Source organism: Halyomorpha halys, unplaced genomic scaffold, assembly GCF_000696795.3.
Source record: "Halyomorpha halys isolate HHAL.00 unplaced genomic scaffold, Hhal_1.1 Scaffold50.1, whole genome shotgun sequence".
NCBI lineage: Eukaryota > Metazoa > Arthropoda > Insecta > Hemiptera > Pentatomidae > Halyomorpha > Halyomorpha halys.
Genome location: NW_027106849.1, coordinates 395323 through 403124, shown reverse-complemented (window position 1 = coordinate 403124; position 7802 = coordinate 395323).

Here is a 7802-nt window from a genome sequence, read left to right as displayed (position 1 = left end):
TTACAAACTGCCGAGCTCTGGCATATGGACCGTCTGATCTCCGGCCTGTACTCTATACTTTCGAAGGTACACCAACAACACCACCGGCAAGTAAGTACCTATTCCACAAGGCCGACTGGAAAGGATAGAGGTATATTAGCTAATATTTACAGAACGTTTTTGTGAAATTATGCGGGTTCCTAAATGTGGCGTCCCCACAATACGCCTAATTATCCACGCACTGAATTTTTTAATGTCCACTGATCTGGTTTTATTCTTTTGATTATACATATTGTCATTGTTTTTTGTTATATTAATTGTTCGAATGAGCATGGGCGTAGGCAGGCGGGAGGAGGGAGGAGGGAGGAGGGAGGAGCCGCGGCTTCCCCCTAGATTTTTGGGACCCAAAGAAATAAATATTGAACTTATTCGATATATGATTTCTTTCGGAAAAAATGCTATAATTATGAAGATGACATTGTTGAGTTGACATCTTCACAGAACACAACAAACTTCCTGACGGAACAAGATGGATTTACGTCCATCTTCGGCAGAAAAGATAAGATCCAATGACACAATTATTCGTCATTTACTTATCTCTAAAACTAATGAGGGAAACCAATAAAATAGAACCTTTTTTAGATTTCATTCTTCCTATTATAACTTAAAGTTTTCCACTTCAGAATGTTTGTTGAGAATAAATCAAAAAAGGTATTCATCGTAGAAGAGTTGGTTAATATTTTTGCCAGCAATCCCAGAAGGCTGATGCTCTATTTTTGTATTTATTGTGTGTATTGTAACTATTTATGTTCAATATTTAAGTTTATGCTCGAATTTCAACTTTCATTTATAATAATTTATTGAGATTATAAGTAATACAATTTTTAAAGGTAAATGATTGATATTTATGTACGTATGTGTGTGTAATGGGTAGAGGTTTGCTCCCCCCTTGGCGAAATTTTGCCAACGCCCATGGGAATGAGATAATTCTAATGTTTAACCGACTTATCGGCAATTCAATACTTGGACAATTTAATCGAGTAGAATTCGATTCTATTGATTTACGACTCATGATAATGAATTTTATTTAATACTAGGATTTGAGCTCAATTAGTGTTCGTATCTGATTAAGGGATTACGTATTCAATGAAAACCATGAGTTGATAACAAAATAATAATGTATTACTTCGCCAACAGTTACTGTACAAATAATTTTTGTTAAACGATAAATTTACATCTTTAGTAATTAAGTTGTACAATTGTTCATTTTCTTCACTTATAAATGTTGATGAGAAATATTATTCATTTTCATAGTAATCAGTAAATTTAGTTACAATAAATAATTAAACATATTTTTCACGAATAACTAAATGTATGATTAATTATTTTTTTATGATTTCATCACTCATAATACAGATTTATTTATGACGAAGGATAAATCTGATATTTATTAGGTTAACGTTATTGCTGATTATGAATTTACTAAACCAATTATCAGTCGCAATTTATTTTTATTCATACAGATTTTCTTTTCTTTTTTAAGCTTTCGTGACGGGGCTACAAATTCACGGGAGTTTGTCAACTATTATATTTAGCTTGGAAATGCGAAATGTACGTCGACAGACATCGTTGTATTAGGCAATGACCTCAATGATATGTGATTAATACATTATAATCATCTTATTTATTTATTATTTGTTTTAATCTATCTATATTTAAATAAACCGTTGTAATTAATCCTTGCTATAATAATTGATAAAATATCTAAATTGTTTCGTCAAGTTTTATTACAAGGGTTGAGCTATTCTATATCCTCCAGAAAGTCGAGGACAATAACTATACCCCATAAATTCATAAAACTGATTTGCATTAATACGATCTACTTCGGGAGGTCTTATAACCATTCTGGTTAGTTTCTGTACGTTGCTTGAAAACATTGTGTTGTGTATCATTGACATCTATAGATAAAATATATGAAAATCTTGTGTCTGAAAAAATAAATCAAGAGGAAAGAATCCTCCCATAGATTTTATTTGTTCTTCCATTTTTATGATATGCTAGAATATATTTTCATCGTAATTTGTGTTAGGTCGCCCCTCCACCAAGACCCGGGAGGTGGCAAAGCATTGTCCCCTTGGTCGGCGTCCTCGAATGCCAAGGAATGGCACCAGTTACATGTTTATATACTTAGGTATATATTAATATTGTTATCTATATATTTACAATGAAGGAGGTAAGAGAAAAATAAATCATCGTAATTTGTGGAGAGACGAACAAGTCCTTCGTTGAAAGAGACTTGAAGTGAAAGTGAGAAAAATTTAAATTCGAAACAAGAGAGGCTCGAACTAGAAGAGATTGGTAACTAGGCAACATATCAGGAAGCGAGAGTGACTGGAATTGGATACGATTTGTTGCCTAGTTATCAATCGCTTTCAGTATCCCTCGCTTCGATTTCATCTCACCTCGTGTACGAAAAACCTTGTTAATTAATTTTAAATTTATTCGATCTCAAAAACGTTTTAACGTAAATTTTACGGGGCCCGCTTCATTACATAAATCATACTACATTACGCTTCATAAGAAAGCATTACTTAAAACAAAAACAAAAGCGTTACTTGCGACGCAAATGAATTTTCAACAGAAAATAATATAAGTTTATATTATATAAATATAAAGATAATATAAATACATATCGCTGCTTCACTTTAGTAGTGAGTGGTACAACTGACAAAAAAAAGTTTTATTTCGGAAAGGTCCCAAGGAATGAAATGTTGACCTCCCACCAATGGTTTGAATAGAGTGATACCCATCCCATATCAGATTTTTCCAAGGAGAGTATAAAAAAAAAAAAGTTTCACTGGAATTAACAGTAAGCTTGTAAATGTATTTTAGTAGACTTCCAGTTATCTGATCAAGCTGATTTATGGCACAAGTACGTTAATCCGATAGTAATATCATATTATGGAACCATTGAAATAGCGTGATTATGAATCAGCTTTGTACCACGAATTGGTTGAATTTGAGGGATCATGCCACACGTGTTCCTCAACACCCAGCTAAAAATGTCTTAGAGGTATATTAGCTAATATTTACAGAACGTATGGTCATTAGTTCAGTAGAAGGACAAGAAAGAATTTGATGAAAATTGGTTCACATGTATCTTATAAGCATATTAACAATTCCTTAAAGCTGTATTAGCCAATATCGATTGCAGGTGGTCTTCAGCTCTGGTTCAACGACAGATTAGGCCTTTAACCTGTTAATGATTCCTTAGGAGGTTCACGTTTTTATGGTAGTACTGCTATGAGGAATTCATTTTTCTTAATAACTTGCTTACGATTTCTTGGGGCTGTGTGATTAAACTTTTTTATCGAAAGAAATCGGGATAAACAGTAGAGCTTATAGGGATGATCCATAATGTGGTTAAGGATTTTCTATACATGCCAAAAAAAAAGTCGATAATATTTACATATGCTGTGGCTATACCGAGAAATGTGTCCCCTGCGTTCATTCAGAGTCTCTAACACAGAAGAAAAAAACAGATTGGCAAAACCCCAGCATATGGCCACCAGAGCATACAGAATTGTGACTCATGAACTGTGACATGTATTAGCGAGAGGAACACATATTGACCTATTCCTGCCAGAACACTACATCCGCTATTTCATCTTATAGGAATGAGGAATGATCTCGGAGAACCTCCGAGTGAGGATTGATGAAAAAGCTAGCAGATATAAAAAGTTTCTCTAAGTCAGAATAAAGCCATACCTTTTCTTTTTCTTCTCGAAAATAAATGTTTCAAAGGTGATATAAGACCGTCGCCAACTCAGGGCTTAGCGGGTTTATCCTCCAGTGAGAATGTGATATGTAGTACCTTGACCAATATGCTCGTTATAAATGTCTGTTCTAAAGGTAAGATAAAAAAGGCAACCCTAGGGTGGAGATGTAGGGTTTTTCGCTGTTTTCTAATTTTTGCTACTTTCCTAATGTTGCTCGATTTAACTAACTTACGTCTTCTCTTCCCATTTTAAATAAATTCTTCAAAGGTGATATTAGATCGTCGCCAAATCGGGGCGGGTTATTGACCTAGCATCATTGACTTACCAACCGTGTTGATAACACGGTTTCAGGTTAAGTTAAGGTTAGCTCTCTTGTTGTTATCCAACTTCCAAGAATACTGGAATTCCTAAATTCCTGTTTGCTGCTTGCTGTTCCTCTGCTATCTGTGTGTCTCCTGTTGAAGGCTCTTGCAGAGACTCCTGGACCTTTAGTTAGTGGACAGGTTAGTGGTTTATTACCTTAACTAGACAAGGGTTTGTTTAGAGTAATTCGTTAGACTTTAGTCAGCACTGCGGCCGCAGCTAGCTGCTTGCAGCCTGCCGGCTTCAGTCAGCTGTCCGCCGGAATCAACCATGGCCCACTCGCAACCTAACCCTTGCACCTCAGCCACCCCTGGAGAAGCAGCAGTCCACACCCCTATGAACCTTGGGGAACACAGAGGAGCCAAGAGACTGAATGAAGAAAAAGAGTGGGAGATTGCTAGCAGTAGAAACTGCTTTAAACCGCGCCCATCAGCCAAGCAACGGAAGACTGAGTTCCAACTCAGGGATGATAACACATTCCTACGATTAACCGTCAAAGAGCCCAAGCCCAGGCCTCCCCCACCAGTTATAATCGGACCAGCGGTATCGCTTATATCACTGAAGCAGATGCTGGAAACAGTAGGGGTAAGCAAGTTCACCACCAACAACTCTGAAAGGGAGACTAGACTCTACCTTACCACCGAAGCAGACCACACCACTTCCATTGAACTATTTAAAAAACATGATAATGTGCGATATCACACGTTCGCACCTAGGGGCACAAAGCGATCAAAGAAATTCGTGTTGCACGGATTTGACCTTAACCACCCCATAGAAGAGATAACAGCAGAGCTAAAAACTCGCCTACGTGGCTTCAGAATGGGACGTAGGCTCATAAAGAGAGATGGTCTGAACCGCACTCACGAAACTGAAGCGATCCAGTACATCACAGATCCATCAGTGCGACTTGAGGATGTTGAAGCCCTCAAGGCCATTGATTACGTCCTATTTAGAATCTCTAAATTTAAAGAAGATGATGGACCCGTACAGTGTCACAGATGCCTTGAGTATGGCCATACCAAAAAATACTGCGGTCGCAATGTCGCCTGTTTCTGGTGTGGAGATGATCACACTATCGAAGAATGTCCTAAAAAATCAACACCTCCGCACTGTAAGGTCTGCAATGAAAAGCAGATTGCATCTTTTAAAAGCTGTGAACGAAGGATAACCCTAATAAATGCGGCAAGGTCCAAAAGACAAACTTCTGCAACTGCACCAGCATCCACCAGACAACCAAGCAAGCCAGTCCGTAAGGACCTCACTTTCACCACCGCTGTACGAGGACCACCGGTACTGTCCTCTCCACAACCACAACCACCTACGACTCTCCAGCCGAAACCAACCCCGACCATGGAGACCTCGATGATCACAGCCCTGATGGAGAAAATGTGCTCCAGGATGGACCAAATGAGGACAATGGTGATAACCGTCCTCAACACCATGACTAAGATGATGGAACAGCGTCATGGTTGAGCACACCGTCCTCAACTATAATATCAGAGGCCTTCAATCGAAGATGGCCGAAATGGAAATCCTCCTGCAGCAGCATAGACCATCAGTGGTGGCGTTGACTGATACCATGCTCTCCACCTCTCTCCGACTGTTTTTCCCTGGATACACCTCATATCGAGAAGCCTGCTCCCCCGGTTCTGCTGAAAGCGTAGCCATCCTGGTCAGACGTGACGTCTCGTCAAGGCTCATCCCGAACCCTGTAGAATCGACCGAAGGCACACATATGATCACGGTGGACGTACGGTTTAAACACCGATTTACTTTCACCTGCATTTATAAGCGCCCGAGGTACAGTCTAACATCAGCGAGACTACTACTACAATACGCCCAGGGTAGGAGTCGGTTTGTAGTCCTTGGGAACCTCAATGCCCGCCAAACCGCATGGCTGTGTGGTAGTAACAATCCACTGGATACCTATATCTCCAAGACCAGGCTAGCCGTCTTCCATCCAGGGGTGCACACCTTCAGACATGCGGGCTACCCATCGAGGACCTCAACGCTGGACCTACTCCTGACCAGGGATATCCACACAGTTACAAACTGCCGAGCTCTGGCATATGGACCGTCTGATCTCCGGCCTGTACTCTATACTTTCGAAGGTACACCAACAACACCACCGGCAAGTAAGTACCTATTCCACAAGGCCGACTGGAAAGGATACAGGTCCTGTGTCGAACAAACTCTTTCAGTGGTCTTCGCAGGAGGTGGATGCAGCAGTGGAGGTTATCACCACCACTATACAGGATGCAGCCGACTTCACCATTCCTAAGTTCACGCCACAGCTCATCGCCTTCAGGAGACCGCCAAAGCACATACTCACCCTCATCGGTCAGCGAAACAACCTCCGCAACATTTACCAGCGCACACATGACTACAGCTTGAAGCCGGCCATCAATGCGGGACTGGAAGACCTCGCTCTGGCATGACCAACTACGGAGAACACACGATGATCATCGCCAGTACTGGAGACTCCTGAGGTCCTTCGTCAACAAGAAGCGAAGTGTGCACCTCACATCAGGCTACGATCTGCTGACGTCGGGGGAACAGGCTGAATTCCTGGCCACAAGCTATGCAGCGAGGGATGCTGAACGGACTACCAGTGCACCCCATCCACAACCTGGACCGACGAGCCCCAACGAGAAGCCTCCATTCTCCTCCTTCGACCAGCTAGAGTACGTACTACGAAGCGTCAAAGGGAACAAGGCGTCAGGACTGGACGAAATCCCGTATGTACTCATGAAGTTGCTTCCTAGGAAGGGTAAAGCCTTCCTACTCAACATCTTCAACTCATGCATGCGGATCTCGTACTTTCCCACAGTATGGAAGCAAGCTATCGTAGTACCTCTACTCAAACCGGGGAAGAAGGGAGTCTCAACCGAGCACTATCGTCCGATCAGCCTCATCTCATACATGAGTAAGGTGTTTGAACGGCTCATCAACCACCACCTGATGGGACACTGCAGAGAGGAGAACGTCATCCCACCACAGCAGACTGGATTCCAACGGGGAGTCGCCTGTGAGCACCACCTGGCGAAGCTCCAAGCGCACACCATAGGGCAGATGAAGAAAAACTGCCCAACAGCCTTCATCTCACTAGATTGCAGCCAAGCCTTTGAGAGTGTTTCCCACCCGCTCCTTCTCCGCCGACTGGAAGAATTCAAGTTTCCAGCCGCCCTATGCCGACTCATCCAAAGCTACCTCAGTGGAAGATCCCTCGTCGTACGGGTTGGCGAAAGCCTTTCCTCTCCAGTCCCCACCACCTGCGAAGTACCACAGGGATCGGTACTAGGTCCAGTACTATTTGTCGTCTTTACGGCACCTGTAGTAGCCATCGAACACCCAAAGGCAATGGTAGCTGCCTATGCGGACGACATCGGCATCTACGCTTCCAGCATCAATGCAAAAACAGCCCTAACCTATGCTCAAGACGCTCCAGCCACCATCACTGATGCCCTTAAAAGTATTGGGATTAGGGTAAACCCTGGAAAGACGGACGCCATAGTGATGTCGTTTCAAACAGGAAAGAAACCACTGCCTACCACATTCAAAGTAGATGAAGTCGACCAGCGGATCTCCACCTCCATTAGAGAATGGATCAGGTAGAGACTCATCAGACTCATCAGGTAGAGACCTGGGCGTCACATTGGATAGGCATCTCACCTTCTCCAG